The sequence below is a fragment of the Hypanus sabinus genome, chromosome 22 (assembly GCF_030144855.1).
Source record: "Hypanus sabinus isolate sHypSab1 chromosome 22, sHypSab1.hap1, whole genome shotgun sequence".
Lineage (NCBI taxonomy): Eukaryota > Metazoa > Chordata > Chondrichthyes > Myliobatiformes > Dasyatidae > Hypanus > Hypanus sabinus.
This window is the reverse complement of record NC_082727.1, coordinates 66,106,802-66,124,840: the sequence shown is the minus strand read 5'-3', so window position 1 is coordinate 66,124,840 and position 18,039 is coordinate 66,106,802. Positions and strand designations below refer to the sequence as shown.

The following is an 18,039-nucleotide window of genomic DNA, read 5'->3' as shown; positions in this document are numbered from 1 at the left end:
TTATTTAATGTTCTTTTTATTTATTGCTATTTATTTATATTTGCATTTGCACAGTTTGTTGACTTCTGGTTGATCTTTCATTGATCCTGTTATAGTTTTGTAATGCCCTGGTTAAGATTTCCACTGCTATGCTGTGAGCAGCTTTCTGTAAATGCAGTGTGCCTTTCTGGAAAATGTGTTTTTGCTTCGGCTAATAACATAAGATCAGCCAATCAGGATTGTGGGCTGTGAGAGAAGGCTCCAGAGAGCTGTGGGAAAGAGTTTTCTGGAGGATAATAGTCTGGTTTGGGGTTTTTTTGGTGGGAGCTGTGGAGCAGGACAAATAGGAAGATGCTGCAGAATGCAGTGGGAGGGAGAGTCCCCGTTGCCAAAAGGGCTTCGTGCCGATGAATGACTTCAAGGAGGAAGGCCAATACTCCTGAAAGAGAGCCAGTTTGTTTGAGATAGTCCTCAAGGGGAGTATTTTGAAAACGTGGCAGGGGTATTTTCATGCAGACTGTAGGTTCAGTGCTGTGAGAAATGATCATATCCAGCTTTGGTGGAGACGAGCTCCAACGGTCATGTGCATGTTTAGACTGGTTTAACATAATGGATCCTTTTATTCTTTTCTTTTCTTTCACTTAATATCTGTTTGGTAAAACTGAAATCAGTAAATATACTTTCTTTACAATTTTATGTGGTGTTATTTCTTGCCGACTGATAACTGGGTATGGGCAGTATTAACACAGCATTCACTCTAATCGAGGTTTCTTTAATTAGAACATCACAACGTTCCTGCTTGGTTGATCCCCAAATCATACCAACCCTAGGTGTACAGTGTATTGTTTATGAAAGGGGGCCTTCTCACCGTGGAGTTATGTGGTTGTTAGAGTTAGCTAATGAGCTTAGGTTTGTATACAAGCCTGGTGAGAGGGCTACATTTTTGGAGCATTCAGGGATTTCTCAGATACTGTGTAGAGAAACATAGAGAACATACAGCACAGTACAGGCCCTTCAGCCCACAAAGCTGTGCTAAACATGTCCGAACCTTAGAACTACCTAGGCTTTACCCATAGCCCTCTATTTTTCTAAGCTCCATATAGCCATCCAAGGGTCTCTTAAAAGACCCTATCATTTCTGCCTCCACGACCACCACCGGCAGCCCATTCCATGCATTCACCACTCTCTGCATAAAAAACTTACCCCTGACATCTCCCCTGTATCTACTTCCAAGCACCTTAAAACTATGTCCTCTCGTGCTAACCATTTCAGCCCTGGGGAAAAGCCTCTGACTATCCACACAATCAATGCCTATCATTATCTTATACACCTCTGTCAGGTCACCTCTCATCATCTGTCGCTCCAAGGAGAAAAGGCCGAGTTCACTCAACCTATTCTCATAAGGCATGCTCTCCAATCCAGGCAACATCCTTGTAAATCTCCTTTACACCCTTTCTATGGCTTCCACATCCTTCCTGTAGTGAGATGACCAGAACTAAGCACGGTACTCCAAATGGGATCTGACCAGGGTCCTATATAGCTGTAACGTTACCTCTCGGCCCTTAAACTCAATCCCATGATTGATGAAGGCCAATGCATCGTATGCCTTCTTAACCACAGAGTTAATCTGCGTAACAGTTTTGAGTGTCCTATGGACATGGACCCCAAGATCCCTCTGATCTTCCACACTGCCAAGAGTCTGACCATTAATACTATATTCTGCCATTATATTTGACCTACCAAAATGAACCACCTCATACTTATCTGGGTTGAACTCCATCTGCCTGCTGATTTAGAATTGATTTAGAAAAAATTGATGAAGCAGGTTGTGTGTTTAAGCCTGTGTTTAAACTACCATTGGGGAAAGTGATTTATTATGATGCCACAGGGATTAAGGCTTGGTGCGATTCAAAAAATTTCCCAAAAACAAGAGAAACTCTGCAGATGTTGGAAATCCAGGCAACACACACAAAATACTGGAGGAACTCAGCAGGCCAGGCAACATCTATGGAAAAAAGTACTTACAGCAATTTTTGGGATTTTTGCAGAGGAAGCAAGCAAAGTGTCTGCTTCCGCCCAACATGTGATAGCTTTTTCAACTTTACTGGCTAGGAGAGCTATTTTGCTACACTGGAAAGAATCTAACCCACCCACTGTTTTCTATTGGCTCTCCTCCATTATGTCATGTTTAAGTTTGGAGAAAATTAGAAGCCGGACATTTGATTTTGAACAAGTCTGGTGACCCTTTATTCAATATTTTCACATGATTTAATTTATCTTTATTTATTTATTTTTCTTTATTCTCTTTGGAGAATATCCTTATCCAAGGAGGATTGGAGATGACTGGAAGGATGTGTTTTTTTCTCTCTCTTTTAAAAAAAGTTTATCCTCAATTGGACTGCCCAATCTTTCTTTTTCTTTCTTTTTTTTCTATCTCCTTTTTTTTGTTCCAGTTGAGTTAGTGGGGTTTTTCTTTCTCTATCAATAAAATTTCCAATCTTTTTTTATGATTGCTATGAGGAGTTGTAATTTCTTTCTGACCATTGTATATATAACAGCATACTATATTACCTATTTGATTTTGATATTATATACTTTCTGTTTTTACTATTGCTGTTTATATGTTTTTTTATATTATCTACTTGTTAAACTCTTCTTTCGATTTGTATATTCTTTATTTGAAAATCAATAAGAAAGATTGAAAAATGAAAAAAGAAAAAAAAGTACAATTAAATCCACAAATTCTGAGCAGGATGGATATCAGAAGTTGCGATGAACTGTTTCTCAGAATGTCGAGTTCTGTAAATGTGTGAGGAAAACTATGCTGATTGAATGGTGTTTTGACCAGCCAGCTGATAAGGATGTCATGTTAGTTTAGTCTAGCAGTGATGTGACTAAAGTTGCGCTGGTTGATACGTTAGAAGATTCTGGAGAGGTGGGACCATGGGCAGGCCATATTTTTAAAGAGGGGAAGATAGCTGAGGGTGAAGACTTTAGAGACAAGTTGTTCTCTTTTCTGCAAAGTAAAGGATAAGAATTGTACGATATGGAAGGTCTAATGAGTCCTTCAGTGGCTGATTTAAATTCTGAGCTGGTTTCTAACAGGATAGCACTGGTTGATAAATGCCAAAGTGTACCTGACGTGAGCCAAAGTGATTTTAGACCGGGGATGTTCTCTGGAAGAAGAATATGAGGCTTGGGCTGAGCCCAGAACTGCACACAATACTCCAAATTTGGCCTTACCAATGCCTTGTACAATTTTAACATTACATCCCAACTCCTATACTCAATGCTCTGATTTATAAAGGCCAACATACCAAAAGTTTCTTCACCACCCTATCCACATGAGATTCCACCTTCAGGGAACTATGCACCATTATTCCTAGATCACTCTGTTCTACTGCATTCTTCAATGCCTTACCATTTACCATGTATGTCCTATTTGGATTATTCCTACCAAAATGTAGCACCTCACACTTATCAGCATTAAACTCCATCTGCCATCACTCAGCCCACTCTTCTAACTGGCCTAAATCTCTCTGCATACTTTGAAAACCTACTTCATTATCCACAATGCCACCTACCTTAGTATCATTTGCATACTTACTAATCCAATTTACTACCCCATAATCCAGATCATTAATGTATATGATATTCAACATTGCACCCAGTACAGATCCCTGAGGCACACCACTAGTCACCGGCCTCCAACCTGACAAACAGTTATCCACCACTACTCTCTGGTATCTCCCATCCAAACACTGTTGAATCCATTTTACTACTTCAATATTAATACCTAACGATTGAACCTTGATAACTAACCTTCCATGTGGAACCTTGTCAAAGGCCTTACTGGTCCATATAGACAACATCCACTGCTTTACCCTTGTCAACTTTCCTCATAACCTCTTCAAAAAATTCAATAAGATTTGTCAAACATGACCTTCCATGCACAAATCCATGCTGACTGTTCCTAATCAGACCCTGTCTATCCAGACAATTATATATACCATCTCTAAGAATACTTTCCATTAATTTACCCACCACTGACATCAAACTGACAGGCCTATAATTGCTAGGTTTATTCTTAGAACTCTTTTTAAACAATGGAACCACATGAGCAATTTGCGAATCCTCTGGCACCATCCCCATTTCTAATGACATTTGAAATATTTCTGTCAGAGACCCTGCTATTTCTACACTAACCTCCCTCATGGTCCTGGGGAATATCCTGTCAGGACCCAGAGATTTATCCACTTTTATATTCCTTAAAAGTGCCAGTACTTCCTCCTCTTTAATCGTCATAGTTTACATAACTTCCTTACTTGTTTCCCTTACCTTACACAATTCAATATCCTTCTCCTTAGTAAATACTGAAGAAAAGAAATGGTTCAAAATCTCCCCCATCTCTTTTGGCTCCACACATAGCTGTCCACTCTGATTCTCTTAAGGGACCAATTTTATCCCTCACTATCCTTTTGCTATTAATATATCTGTAGAAACCCTTTGGATTTATTTTCACCTTACTTGCCAAAACAACTTTGTATCTTCTTTTAGCTTTTCTAATTTTTTTTCTTAAGACTCTTCTTACATTCTTTATATTCCTCGAGCACCTCATTTACTCCATGCTGCCTATATTTATTGTAGATATCTCTCTTTTTCCTAACCAACTTTCCAATATCCCTTGAAAACCATGGCTCTCTCAAACTTTTAACCTTTCCTTTCAACCTAATAGGAACAGAAAGATTTTGTACCCTCAAAATTTCACCTTTAAATGACCTCCATTTCTCTATTACATCCTTCCTATAAAACAAATTGTCCCAATCCACTCCTCCTAAATCCTTTCACATGTCCTCAAAGTTAGCCTTTCTCCAATCAAAAATCTCAACCCTGGGTCCAGTCCTATCCTTCTCCATAATTATATTGAAACTAATGGCATTGAAACACTGGACCCAATGTGCTCCCCAACACATACCTCTGTCACCTGACCTATTTCATTCCCTAACAGATGATCCAACACTGCCCCTTCTCTAGTTGGTACCTCTATGTATTGCTGCAAAAAACTATCCTGCACACATTTTACAAATTCCAAACCATCTATCCCTTTTATAGTATGGGCTTCCCAGTCTATGTGTGGAAAATTAAAATCTCCCACAATCACAACCTCGTGCTTACTACAAATATCTGCTATCTCCTTACAAATTTGTTCCTCCAATTCTCACTCCCCATTAGGTGGTCTATAATACACCCCTAAAAGTGTTACTGCACCTTTCCCATTCCTCAATTCCACCCAAATAGTCTCCCTAGACGAGCCCTCTAATCTATCCTGCCAGAGCACTGCTGTAATATTTTCTCTGACAAGCAACGCAACACCTCCCCCTCTTGTCCCTCCGATTCTATCACACCTGAAGCATTGAAAACCAGGAATATTTAGTTGACAGTCACACCCCTCCTGCAACCATGTTTCACTAATAGCTGCAACATCATATTTTCAGGTATCAATCCATGCTCTAAGCTCATCCACCTTTCTTACAATGCTCCTAGCATTAAAATAAATGCATTTAAGAAATTCTCCACCTCTTCCTCTCTGTTTATCTCTAATAGTACAAAGAACTTTACTGTCTTCTTTTTCTTCCTTCTCCCATACATCTGTTCCTACACTCTGGTTCCCCTCCCCCCCTCATATCTAGTTTAAATCCACTGGAGCCTCTCTAGCAAACCTACCTGCAAGAATATTTGTCCCCCTTCGGTTCAGATGTAAACCGTCCCACCAGAACAGGTCCCACCTTCCCTGGAAAACTGCCCAATTATCTGTAAATCTGAATCCCTCTGTCCTGCACTATGTCTTCAGCCACATGTTGATCTGCACTATCTTACTATTTCTAAACCCACCTGCATGTGGCTCTGGTAGCAATCCTGAGATTGCTATCCTGAAGGTCATGTCCTTTAACTTGGCACCTAGCTCCCTAAACTCACCTTTCAGGACCTCCTCACTCTTCCTATCCAAGTCATTGGTCCCTACATGGACCACAACATCCAGCTGCTCACCCTCCCTCCTGAGAATACTGAGAACTCGATCCGAGATATCGCAGACCCTGGCACCAGGGAGGCAACAGACCATTCGGGATTCTTGATCTCTTCTACAGAACCTCCTGTCTGTCCCCCTAACTATTGAATCTCCTATCACTACTGCTCTCTTCTTTTCCCTCCTTCCCTTCTGAGCTGAGGGTCCAGTCTCGGTGCCAGAGACACAACCACTGCAACTTGACAAAGAAAAAAATATTGGGAAGATAGAGGATTGGGAAGCTTTTAAAAACCTACAGAGAGCAACTAAAAGAATCATCAGAAGGGAAAAGATGAAATATGAAAGCAAGCTAACAAACAATATCAAAGTGGATAGCAAAAGCTTTATCAACAATGTAAAAAATAAAAGAGAGAAAAGTGGATAAAGGGCCATTACAAAATCAGGCTGGAGAAATAATAATGGGGGCAAGTTGATGACAGATGAACTGAATGAGTATTTTGCATCAGTCTTTACTGGAAGACACTAGTAGTGTGCCAGATGTTGAAGGGCGTGAGGAAAGAGAAGTGAGGGCAGTTACTATTCCAAGGGAGAAGGTGCTTGAAAAGCTGAAAGACCTAAGGGTATATAAGTCACCTGGACCAGATGAACTGCACCCTAGAGTTCTGAAAGAGGTAGCATTACAGATAGTGGAGGCATTAGTAATGATAATTCAAAAATTATTGGACTCTGGCACGGTGCCTGAGGACTGGAAAATTGCAAATGTCACTCTGCACTTTAAGAAAGGGGGAAGGTAGCAGAAAGGGAATTATAGACCTGTTAGCCTGATCTCAGTGGTTGGGAAGATGTTAGAGTCAATTGTTAAGGATGAGGTGATGGTGACATAGGACAAAGTCAGCATGGTTATCTTAAGGGAAAATCTTACCTGATGAACCTGTTGGAATTCTTTGAGGAGATTACAAGTAGGATAGATAAAGGGGATGTAGTAGATGTTATATATTTGGACTTTCAGAAGGACTTTGATTAGGTGCCACATGTGAGGCTGTTTACCAAATTAAGAGCCCATTGTATTACAGGAAAGTTACTAACATGGTTAGAGCATTGCCTGATTGGTAGAAGGCAGCGAGTGAGAATAAAAGGATTCTTTTCTGGTTGGCTGCCACTGACTAGTGGTGTTCCACGTGGGTCAGTGTTGGGACCACTTCTTTTTATGCTGTATGTAAATGATTTAGATGATAGACTAGTTGGCTTTGTTGCCATGTTTGCAGCTGATTGGTGAAGGAGCGGTTAGTGTTGAGGCAACAGGTAGGATGCAGAAGGACTTAGACTGATTAGGAGAATAGGCAAGAAAGTGGCAAATGAAATATAATGTTGGAAAATGCATGGCCATGTACTTTAGTTGAAGAAATAAATGTGCAGACTATTTTCTAACTGGGGAGAAAATCCTGGAATCTATGATACAAAGGGACTTGGGAGTCCTTGTGCAGAACACCCTGAAGGTTAACTTGCAGGTCAAGTCAGTGATGAGGAAGGAAAATGCAATGTTAGCATTCATTTCAAGAGGTCTAGAATACAAGAGCAGGGATGTGATACTGAGGCTTTATAAGGCACTGGTGAGGCCTCACCTTGAGTATTTTGAATGGTTTTGGGCTCCTTATCTAAGAAAAGATGTGTTGCCATTGGAGACACAGAGCAGGTTGACAATAATGATTCTGGGACTGAAAGGGTTATTATACAAGGAATGTTTGATGGCTGTGGGTCTGGAATTTAGAAGGATGAGGGAGATCTCATTGAAACCTTTCGAATGTTGAAAGGCTGAGACCGAGTAGATGTGCAAAGTCCTTCTTCCATGGTGGGGAAGTCTAGGACAAGAGGGCACAGCTTCAGGATAGAGTGGTGTTCATTTAAAATAGAGATATGCAGAAATTTATTTAGCCAGAGGGTGGTGAATTTGTTACCACTTGCAACTGTGGAGGCCAGGTCATCGGGTGTATTTAAGGCAGAGATTGATAGGTTCTTGATTGGACATGGCATTAAAGGTTAGAGGGAGAAGGCTGAGAAATGTGGTTGAGGGGAAAAAAGAATCAGCCACTATTGAATGGCAGAGTAAACTTGATGGGTCAAATGGCCTAATTCTGCTGCTATGTCTTATTATCTATGGTCTTCACTAACTGTGCAAAGATTTGGGAGCCTTCTCCAAGCATGTGCATACTCAGATTTCTAAACTTCCTTGCAACTGATCGCAATTATCAATCCAAATGGAATTAGCTGCTGAAGTCCCTGCAGAAGGGATTGAAAGAGAAAAGAAATGAAATACAAGATAAAAGGGGGATCCATACAACAAGTACAAAGACAAAAGAGGTGTACAGCAAAGATGTAAAAGAGAATTCAAGTGTTACTATAATGTTGATTATGTAAATAATGGATGAGTAAAACTGTGATCTCAAACCTCCACTGCCTTGCATGTATACCCACTCATGGGGAAGCCTTGGGGAGTAAATTTTAATGAATAATCCAAAGCAGGAGTACTTAAGGCAGTTCTACATTGAGTTCAACACTGACTGACAACTCCTGTGATACCAAATGGTTCTAAACTGTATCGGTCATTGCCGTTCCTTTTGGTCAATAATGGGCAACAGTTTGCTCTCCATATCATACTTCCCTGGCTTGTGTATCAATCTAGCCAGCTGGGCCACAAGATCCATGGTTGACCCCAACTAACAGAGGACCTTTCTAATTATATTAAATTGCTTAACCCAATGCAGAAGATTGTAATCATGTCTAACAGAATTGAGATGCTATTGTTTGTTGTAAACTTCATAGGAATAATTTTTGAGAACGGAGAAAGTGCGCTCGTAGGGTGAATGTGTTGAAGGATTGAAGTGATAAAACCATGGTGTGTTTTTATTTTATGAGGGGTGATTGATAAGTTTGCAGCCTAAGGTAGACGGAGTCAATTTTAGAAAATCTACCACATTTATTTTTCAACATAGTCCCCTCCTACATGTACACACTTAGTCCAGCGGTTGTGGAGCATACGGATCCAGAGATGAACTGCACATGCATGTAACGAGAGCGTCTTGGACCTCCAAGTGGTCCAATGGTGATTGATAAGTTTGTGGCCTGAGGTAGAAGGAGATGAGTTATACCCCTCTTGTTACGTGCATGTGCAGTTCAATTCCTTGAGTGAAAATGCAGAAAGTTTGAAGTGAATATCTTATCCGTCTACCTTAGGCCACAAACTTATCAATCACCCCTGCTGTGGATCACTTCTGGAGGAACAAGACGCCGACTTCTACAAAGAAGGGATCTGTGTGCTCCACGACTGCTGGACTAAGTGTGTAAATGTAGGAAAAATAAATGTGCCTAGGTTTTCTAAAATTGACTCCTTTTACCTTAGGACATGAACTTAACAATCACCCCTCGTATTTATTTAGAGATACACTAAGATTAGGCCCTTCCTGTCCTTCGAGTCGCACCACCAGTAACCCTGAGCAACACCTGATTTAATCATTGGACAATTTCCAGTGACCAAGTAAATGTGGGAGGAAACCAGAGCACCCAGATAAAATCCACACATACCATTGGGAGTACGTATAAACTCCTTACAGAGGATGCCGTTAACTCCGAACTCTGGCACTCAGAGCTGTAATAGCATCTTGCTATCGTGGCACTCTAAGTTGTGTAGGTAGCGTCAATATTAGCTACACAATGTTTGAACTGAACCTTGCCATAAAACAAATCACCACTGCAATCTCAATGTAATTCCAATTTTGAAAATATAATGGACAGATTGAATAAAACAGACTTTCAGAATCTTAGCAATCTCACCAATCAGTTCCTCATATTATAGATAGCGTTGATAGACTGATAAATGTAAATTATTTAAGTTGTAACTAATACACACCAACTTATTTTTAGAATTTCCTTCTGAGGGGCAAGATTCATAATTTTCTTCATTAAAAATAAAGCTTGACATTATTGGATATGTTTTTAGTTGTACACTTTTCAGTAAGTGCTGACTGCCTTATCATCAAGTTTGGTTAAAAGAAAACACCATTTTCCTTAAGGGAGAAGGTGATGATTCTTCTAAAACGAATATGCCTTATGGATTAAGTGCTCCTAATTATGCATAGAATGATGATTAACATAAGGCTCGGGAGGTACGTTATTGACTTTGAGTAAAAATAATTGAAGTGACATTGAAAATGATGGGAGCAAGCAATTTTTTTCTTTCCCAGTATTTTTTAAATACACAACTTAGAGTCCAATAACAAGACTTACTGTAGAGAAATAATCAAAGTATTGATTATAAACTGCAATTATTTAAAGATATCAGTTTTAAAAATTTGTTGTTATACTTGTAATCAGCACATCTACAGTATTTAATCACCCATACCTCATCACAAGTGCTAATTTTCTCAACAAATCATATTTCATATCTACAAGGAGGGAAAATGGTGGGCAATTTCAGAAACTTCCCATTAACCGATGACCATCAAGTCCTGATGAAGTATATTTATTAAACCATGTTTTATATTAATAAGCAAGAAATCTGTTCATCAATATTAATGTCCCTTGTCCATGTGTTCAATAAATTATCAATAAATTAAATGAAAACTACCAAACAACACACACAAATTGCTGGTGGAACACAGCAGGCCAGGCAGCATCTATAAGGAGAAGCACTGTCGACGATTTGGGCTGAGACCCTTCGTCAGGACTACCAGTTAAAACTACTAGTTAGGTTTTTATGATAAATTGTTCTCAATTTATTTTGCCCCTCTCCTGGGTAAGTTTCTGTATCTCAGCAAAGTGCCATTTGGAAGGATGGATTGCAAGTTCTGCTAGACTAAACCTTTAGAATAATTTCACAATCAAGCCAAATGTTTATGATACCTAGTAGTACTGCAGCTCACTGTTATGAGTATACTAGCTGACTGTGAACAAGATTCATAGTAGAACGATCACTTGAATCACGTATGGTGTTCTCCTAAGGGTTGCCAGTGGATTCCCTTAATGGAGAATGTCTATGCATGACTTTGCTTAATGTGGGGAGGCTGATGCACGGGCAGTCACCACAAGGTCCTGATGGAGGGTCTCGGCCCAAAACATTGACTGCTCATTTCAACGGATGCTGCCTGACCTGCTGAGTTCATCCAGCTTGTTTGTATGTGTTGATTTGACCACAAGATCTCTGACAGATCAGGGTCAGGGTCCAGAGGCATGAAATGCAAGACGATTGGGGACCCTTCACTGTCACAGCATTCCTCAGCCTTCACTGCCATTGCAATGTGCCAGCATTTTCTGCTAGGTCCACCTTTGAGGTCTTTGACTGGAACCTGCCCTTGACCTTGCTGCCTTGGGTGACTTTACAAAGGGTGAAGTGACAGTTGGCTAAACTCTAGATGGCATTGTGCTTGGGATCTCAGAAACTCAAAGATCTCTCCACCATGACAAGGTGATGTTCCTCAAAGAAGGGACAAGATTAGGATAAATACATCCACACAAATAAAACGCAGTTCAAGTACCTGAATAGAAAGAACTGGTTCACCAATCAGTTTGGTTTCATCTTTACACACAAGATTAGCTGCAAGGTCTTCAATAATGGACAGACTGTGATTCTATAATAAAGAATAAAATTCCAATGAAAATCACAGGCATAATTAGTTAGAATAAGAACAAAATATCTGCACATTTTGGCTGAATATTGAAGATTAATGGAGCATTTTTGGCAGGTAGCTTTTGGTTTCCATTAGAAATAGATTCAAAGACATTGTACAAGTTCAAATTTAATTGTCATTAAACCATACATGAATACTCATGAATACAGCCAAATTAAAGTGTTCCTCTGGGGCTAAGGTGCAAAACACAGGACCAACAGTCACACACAGCACAAGGCACATATAGCACATATAAGAGAGTAGTAAAATACAGTCATACTGAAAACATAATAACATAGGCCTAGGACTGCCCTTGGATAGGAGCAGCTGTCCAAGGGCTAATCAGTTTTGTGGGCTAGTATTTTTTTTTACTGTGTTTCTGTTAAAGCTATAGCACTGATTGAGCTCAGTGTTTCATCTTACCAATGGCAGAAGTTGAGAAGTGTCAGTTGATACAATGGGTTTGTATGGTCACATCTGCTTTGCGCTAAGTTTGGTAGCATGCGTTCGTCCTGGTGCTGAAGTGCTTTTGAACAAGCTGTTTAGTTTAGGAAACATCAGGATACATTGGTTGTCTTCAGTTTCTTCTAAAAGATTACATTCCCTTGCGTATTTTGTGAGTCAATTCTAAGTACTTGATGGATGTGCAGAGAGTCTGTAAAACTCCACAGGTCCGACAAATGATGTGGACACCAAACCACAAATCCAGAGAGTCATAAAGTCACACATCACATGGACAGACCCTTCTGCCCACTACATCCATGCTGACCCTTAGATACCTATCTACACGAATATTATCTATTTGACTGACTGAGAATCTTCCTCTGACAGCTGAAATATCAGTAGACATGCATTAAACGAGTGTGGTAATGTTCAAAGGAAATGTGCGCAGTACATCTTTTACACAGAGAGTAGTGGGTGACTGGAATGCACTGCTCAGGGTAGTGCTGGAAGCAAATACAATAGAGGTATTTAAGAGGCTCTTATATCGGCAGATGAATATGCAGAGAAGGGAGAGACATAGATATTGTGCAGGCCGAAGGGATTAGTTTGGTTGGGAATTTAATTACCAGTTTAATAAGTTTGGCGTGACACTGTGGGCTGAGGGGCCTGGTCTTGTCCTCTACTGTTGTATGATCAATGCTCTAATGCTAATCCCATTTACAATTTCTAGGTGTTGACAACTCAAATGCTCATCTAGGTACTGTTTAAATTTGTGAGGATACCTGACTCCATCATCACCCACTCAAGCGGTGTGCTTCTTATTCCAACCCGTTCCTACCTCGGTGATAAAGATTTTTCTCAGATCCTCTCTAAAGTTTTTATTCCTTACGCTAAGGGAAAATCTTCTTATCAATCTCTCTAATCATTTTGCATACTTTAATCAGGCTCCTACTCAGCCTACTTGGCTCCAAGGAACTCAAACACAGTCTGGTCCACCTCTCTTCATAATTGAAGGGCTCCAAACAAAGCAACAATCTGGTGAATCTCCTCTCACCCTCCTCAGTGCCTTTCATGCCCTTCCTACAGCGCGCTGACCAGAACTACACACAATATCCTTCTACGGCATGACCCATGCTTTATGAAGTTGAGTCATCCACGCAAAACGCTGGAGGAACTTGGCAGGTCAGGTAGCATCTATGGAGAGGACTAAACAGCTGACGACTGACGTGTGGGGTCAAGACTGGAAAGGAAGATGGCAGAAGCCAGAATAAAAATGTTGGGGGGGGGGAGGACTACAAGCAGGCGAGAGGGGCTGGTAGGTGGGTGGGGCAGGAGGTATGAAAAGTAATGCTGGGAGAAGCTGGGAGGTGTTAGATGGAAAAGTTAAATTCTAATCTCACTGGTCATATATTCTATTTCCCAGGAGCTCTCTTTCAAATTTATGCTTTTTGGACATACTGTACTATCTACTTATGGGAATCTAAAAAAAAGATTGGATAAGACGCTCTGATTTCCTGTTGCTAACTACATATTTCTCAATGAGAATTTGCTCCTCATAGTTGAAAATCATCCTTTTTTATTATTGCTGCCATCGTTGTAAGAAACGAGCCTGCGGCATTGTATTGAAACAGCAATAATGTATAGAGCTATACATCTAAAGCTGCAATTGGGTACAATCTGACAAAACCAATCACTTTACTTCATGAATTTTGTGACCAAGTGCAGTCTAACATGGTAACATGAAAGAATGGCTGCACAGAATTCCTAATAAGGCTGTTTAAGTAGTTGAGGTCTCCAAGTTGAAAGACAGTGCGTAGACTGGTTGTTTACCACTCATAATCTTTTGCTGATTAACTTCCAGCCCATTGAAAGATGGTCATAAGACCATGAGAACATAAAATATAGGAGCAGAACTAGGTCATTTGACCCATTGAGTCTGCTCCACCATTCCATCATGATGATTTATTACTCCTCTCCCCAGAACCTTAGACACCCTTACTAATCAAGAAGCTATCAACCTTCATTTTAAACATACCCAATGTCTTGGCTTCCACAGCCATCTGTAACAATGAATTCCACAGATTCTCCAACATCTGACTAAAGAAATTCCTCATCTTTGTTCTAAAGTGATGCCCCTGAATTCTGAGGCTGTGCCCTCTGGTCCCAGACTCTCCGACCATTGGAAACATCTTCTACACGTCCACTCTATCTAGGCCTTTCAATATTCAACAGGATGCATTGAGATTTTCCCTCATTCCCCTTATCTCCAGCAAGTATAGACACAGTGTCAATAACCACTTCTCATACATTAACCTTTTCAGTCTCTGGATCATTCTCATGAAGCTCCTGTGGACTCTCTGCAACACCAGCACATCCCTCCTGAGATAAAGGGCCCAAACCGGCTCACAATCCACGACATGTGGATTGACTGATGCCTTATAAAGCCTCATCATTACATGTCAGTTGTGCACTTTGCTTCAAGTATTTAGTATATTTGGAACCAATTAAAAAAAGATACCTGGTAGTAATAATTCCTTATCTTTAAAAACACAAAATGCTGTCTGGCCTGCTGAGTTCTGCCAGCATTTTGGGTTTTTATTTATCTCCAGCATCTGCAGATTCACTCGTGTTGCCTTTGAATTCCTTATCTTTGATGTGTTATAACTTTACACCAGCTATATTAGAAATGATACATCATTATAATGATGAAACTACTGCTATCTGTAAATAATACTCCAGTGGTTTTCTTCCTTGTACCCAGGTGTTTATTTGATCTCCTTTTAATGAAACTGGTTAGTGATTTCCAACATAATCATTAAAATTGTTTACATTTCTTCTTTATTGTTTATGTAAGCTCTGCACAATTGTGGTATCTACCCGGGAATCTATTCAGCAGTGGTATCTAGAATGAATCTAGGCTGCAGTGGTATCTAGAATTAACCCACACAAGTGTTGGTACCTAGAATGAATCTAGACTGCAGTGGTATCTAGAATTAACCCACACAAGTGTTGGTACCTAGAATGAATCTAGGCTGCAGTGGTATCTAGAATTAACCCACACAAGTGTTGGTACCTAGAATGAATCTAGACTGCAGTGGTATCTAGAATTAACCTACACTATTGTTGGTATCTAGAATGAATCTAGACTGTAGTGGTATCTAGCTGGGAATCTTGACTGTAATGGCTGGAAATCTACAGCTGAAAATGTTAAATAACCCACTGGCTTGTCTGTGTTATGAAAAATACACATGCAGTTTTTTTTTCTTGTCTTCCTCTTAGAATATTACATGTTGGACCTTGGTCATTGTTTTAAAAGAGCTGCATGCAGACTATGGGAGATCTGATTGCAAAATTCAAATCATACATAAGAACATAAGAAATAGGAGCAGGAATAGGCCATATGGTCCGTTGAGAATGCTGCACCATTTTCATAAGGTCATGGCTGCTCTGGCCATGGACTCATCTCCACCTACCCGCCTTTTCCCCATAACCCGTAATTCCCCTACTACACAAAAACCTATCTAACCTGGACTTAAATATATTTACTGAGGTAGCCTCCATTGCTTCATTGGGCAGAGAATTCCACAGATTCACCACTCTCTGGGAAAAGCAGTTCTTCCTCATCTCCATCCTAAATCTATTCCCCCAAATCTTGAGGCTATGTCCCCTAGTTTTAGTCTCACCTACCAGTGGAAACAACTTTCTTGCCTCTATCTTATCTATCCCTTTCACAATTTTATAGGTTTCTACAAGATCCCCTCTCAATCTTCTGAATTCCAACAAGTACAGTCCCAGGCGACTCAATCTTTCCTCATAGTCTAACCCCCTCATCTCTGGAATCAACCTGGTGAACCTGATCTGCACCACCTCCAAAGCTAGTATATCCTTCCTCAAGTAAGGAGACCAGAACTGCACACAGTACTCCATGTGTGACCTCACCAGTACCCTGTACAGTTGCAGCATAACTTCCCTGTTCTTAAATTCAATTCCTCTAGCAATGAAGGCCATCATTCCATTTGCCTTCTTGATAGCCTGCTGTACCTGAAAACCAACCTTTTGTGATTCATGCACAAGCACTCCCAAGTCCCTCTGCACAGCAGCATGCTGCAATTTTTTTACCATTTAAACAATAATTTACTCATTCATTTTCCTTCCAAAGTAGATGACCTCACATTTACCAACGTTGTATTTCATCTGCCAGACCCTTGCCCACTCACTTAACCTATCTATATCTCTCTGCAGACTCTCCATATCTTCTGCACAGTTTGCTTTTCCACTCAATTTAGTGTCATCAGCAAACTTAGATACACTACACTCGGTCACTTCTTCCAGATCATTAATGTATTCCAGTACTGACCCCTGCGGCACATCACTCACCAGTGATTTCCAACCAGAGTAACAGCCATGTATCCCAACTCTCTGCTTTCTATTAGTTAACCAAACCTCTATCCATGCTAATACATCACCCCCAACTTTATGCATCCTTATCTTATCCATAAGTGTTTTATGCGCCTTCTGGAAGTCCAAGTACATAACGTCCACCTGTTCCCCTCTATCCACTGCACTCATTATGTCCTCAAAGAACTCCAGTAACTTTGTCAAACAGGCCCTGCCTTTGCTGAATCCATGCTGAGTCTGTCTGATGGATCCATTTCTTTCCAGGTGCTTCACTATTTTGTTTTTAATGATGGCTTCAAGTATTTTCCCAGCTACAGATGTGAAACTAACTAGCCTATCTATAGTTACATACCTTTTGCCTACATCCTTATTTGAACAGTGGCGTGACGTTCTCCTTCTTCCAATCTGCTGGGACCTGCCCAGAGTCCAGAGAGTTTTGGTAATTCATCACCAAAGCCACTACTGTAACTTCTGTCATTTCTTTCAGTACCCTGGGATGCATTCTATCAGGTCCAGGGGACTTATTTATCTTCAGGCCCACAAGTTTTTTCAGCACTACCTCTTTATTGATTGCTATTGTATTGAGGTCCTCATCTCACATCACATCCATAACATCTCTCTTTGGCATGTTAGATGTGTCCTCCAATATGAAGACCAACACAAAATAGTTATTCAAAGCCTCTGCCATTTCCTTATTACCCAATATCAATTCCCCCTTTTTGTCCTACAAGGGATCTACTTTCACTTTAGCCACTCTTTTCTGCTTTATATAATTATAAATACTTTTAATATCCATTTTATATTGTGTGCTAGTTTATTTTCATAATCTATATTCCCTTTCTTTATTACTCACTTTGTGGATCTTTGGTACTTTCTAAAGTCCTCCCAATCTTCCAGTTTCCCACTACTCTTGCCAAATTGTTACACACAAGCTTTTAGTTTGATACCTTCTTTGATTTCCTTACTTATTCAAAGCTGGCTCTCCCCACCCCTACTGTCCTTGCTTTTAACTGGAATATAATTTTCTTGAGCACCATGAAAAATTTCTTTGAAAGTCTTACACTTTCAACATATAGCTTGTGTTCCCAGTCTACAATAGCCAAATTCCCCCTCATTCCGTTGTAGTCTCCATTGTTTAGGTTTTAGATTAAACTATTGCACCTTCAATTTGTATGAGAAACTCAATCATACAGTGTTCACCCATTCCAAGAGGATTCCTAACTACAAGATCACTAATTTTACCTGTCTCATCACACAGGGCCAGATCTCAGATAGCATGTTCCCTTGTAGGTTCAGTAACATGCTGTTCAAGAAAACCATCACAGATGCATTCTATGAAGTCCACCTCAAGACTGCCTCGACCAACTTGGTTCACTCAATTTACGGTGGCATGCAAAAGTTTGGGCACCTGTGGTCAAAATTTCTGTTACCGTGAATAGCTACGCGAGTAAAAGATGACCTGATTTCCAAAAGGCACAAAGTTAAAGATGACACATTTCTTTAATATTTTAAGCATGCCTAGGTTTAAAAGAA

The 18,039-nt window shown here is 40.2% G+C and overlaps 1 protein-coding gene across 1 annotated transcript in view; it reads right to left on the bottom strand.

Annotated features, from left to right (window-relative positions):
- The window catches only part of LOC132379723 (uncharacterized), a 152,592-nt gene that overhangs the window by 78,639 nt on the left and 55,914 nt on the right, over positions 1-18,039 (bottom strand). Inside the window, exon 2 of the mRNA XM_059948011.1 lies at positions 11,533-11,625. The gene's annotated coding sequence lies outside the window, so the exon portion shown is untranslated. The remainder of the gene's footprint in view (positions 1-11,532; positions 11,626-18,039) is intronic.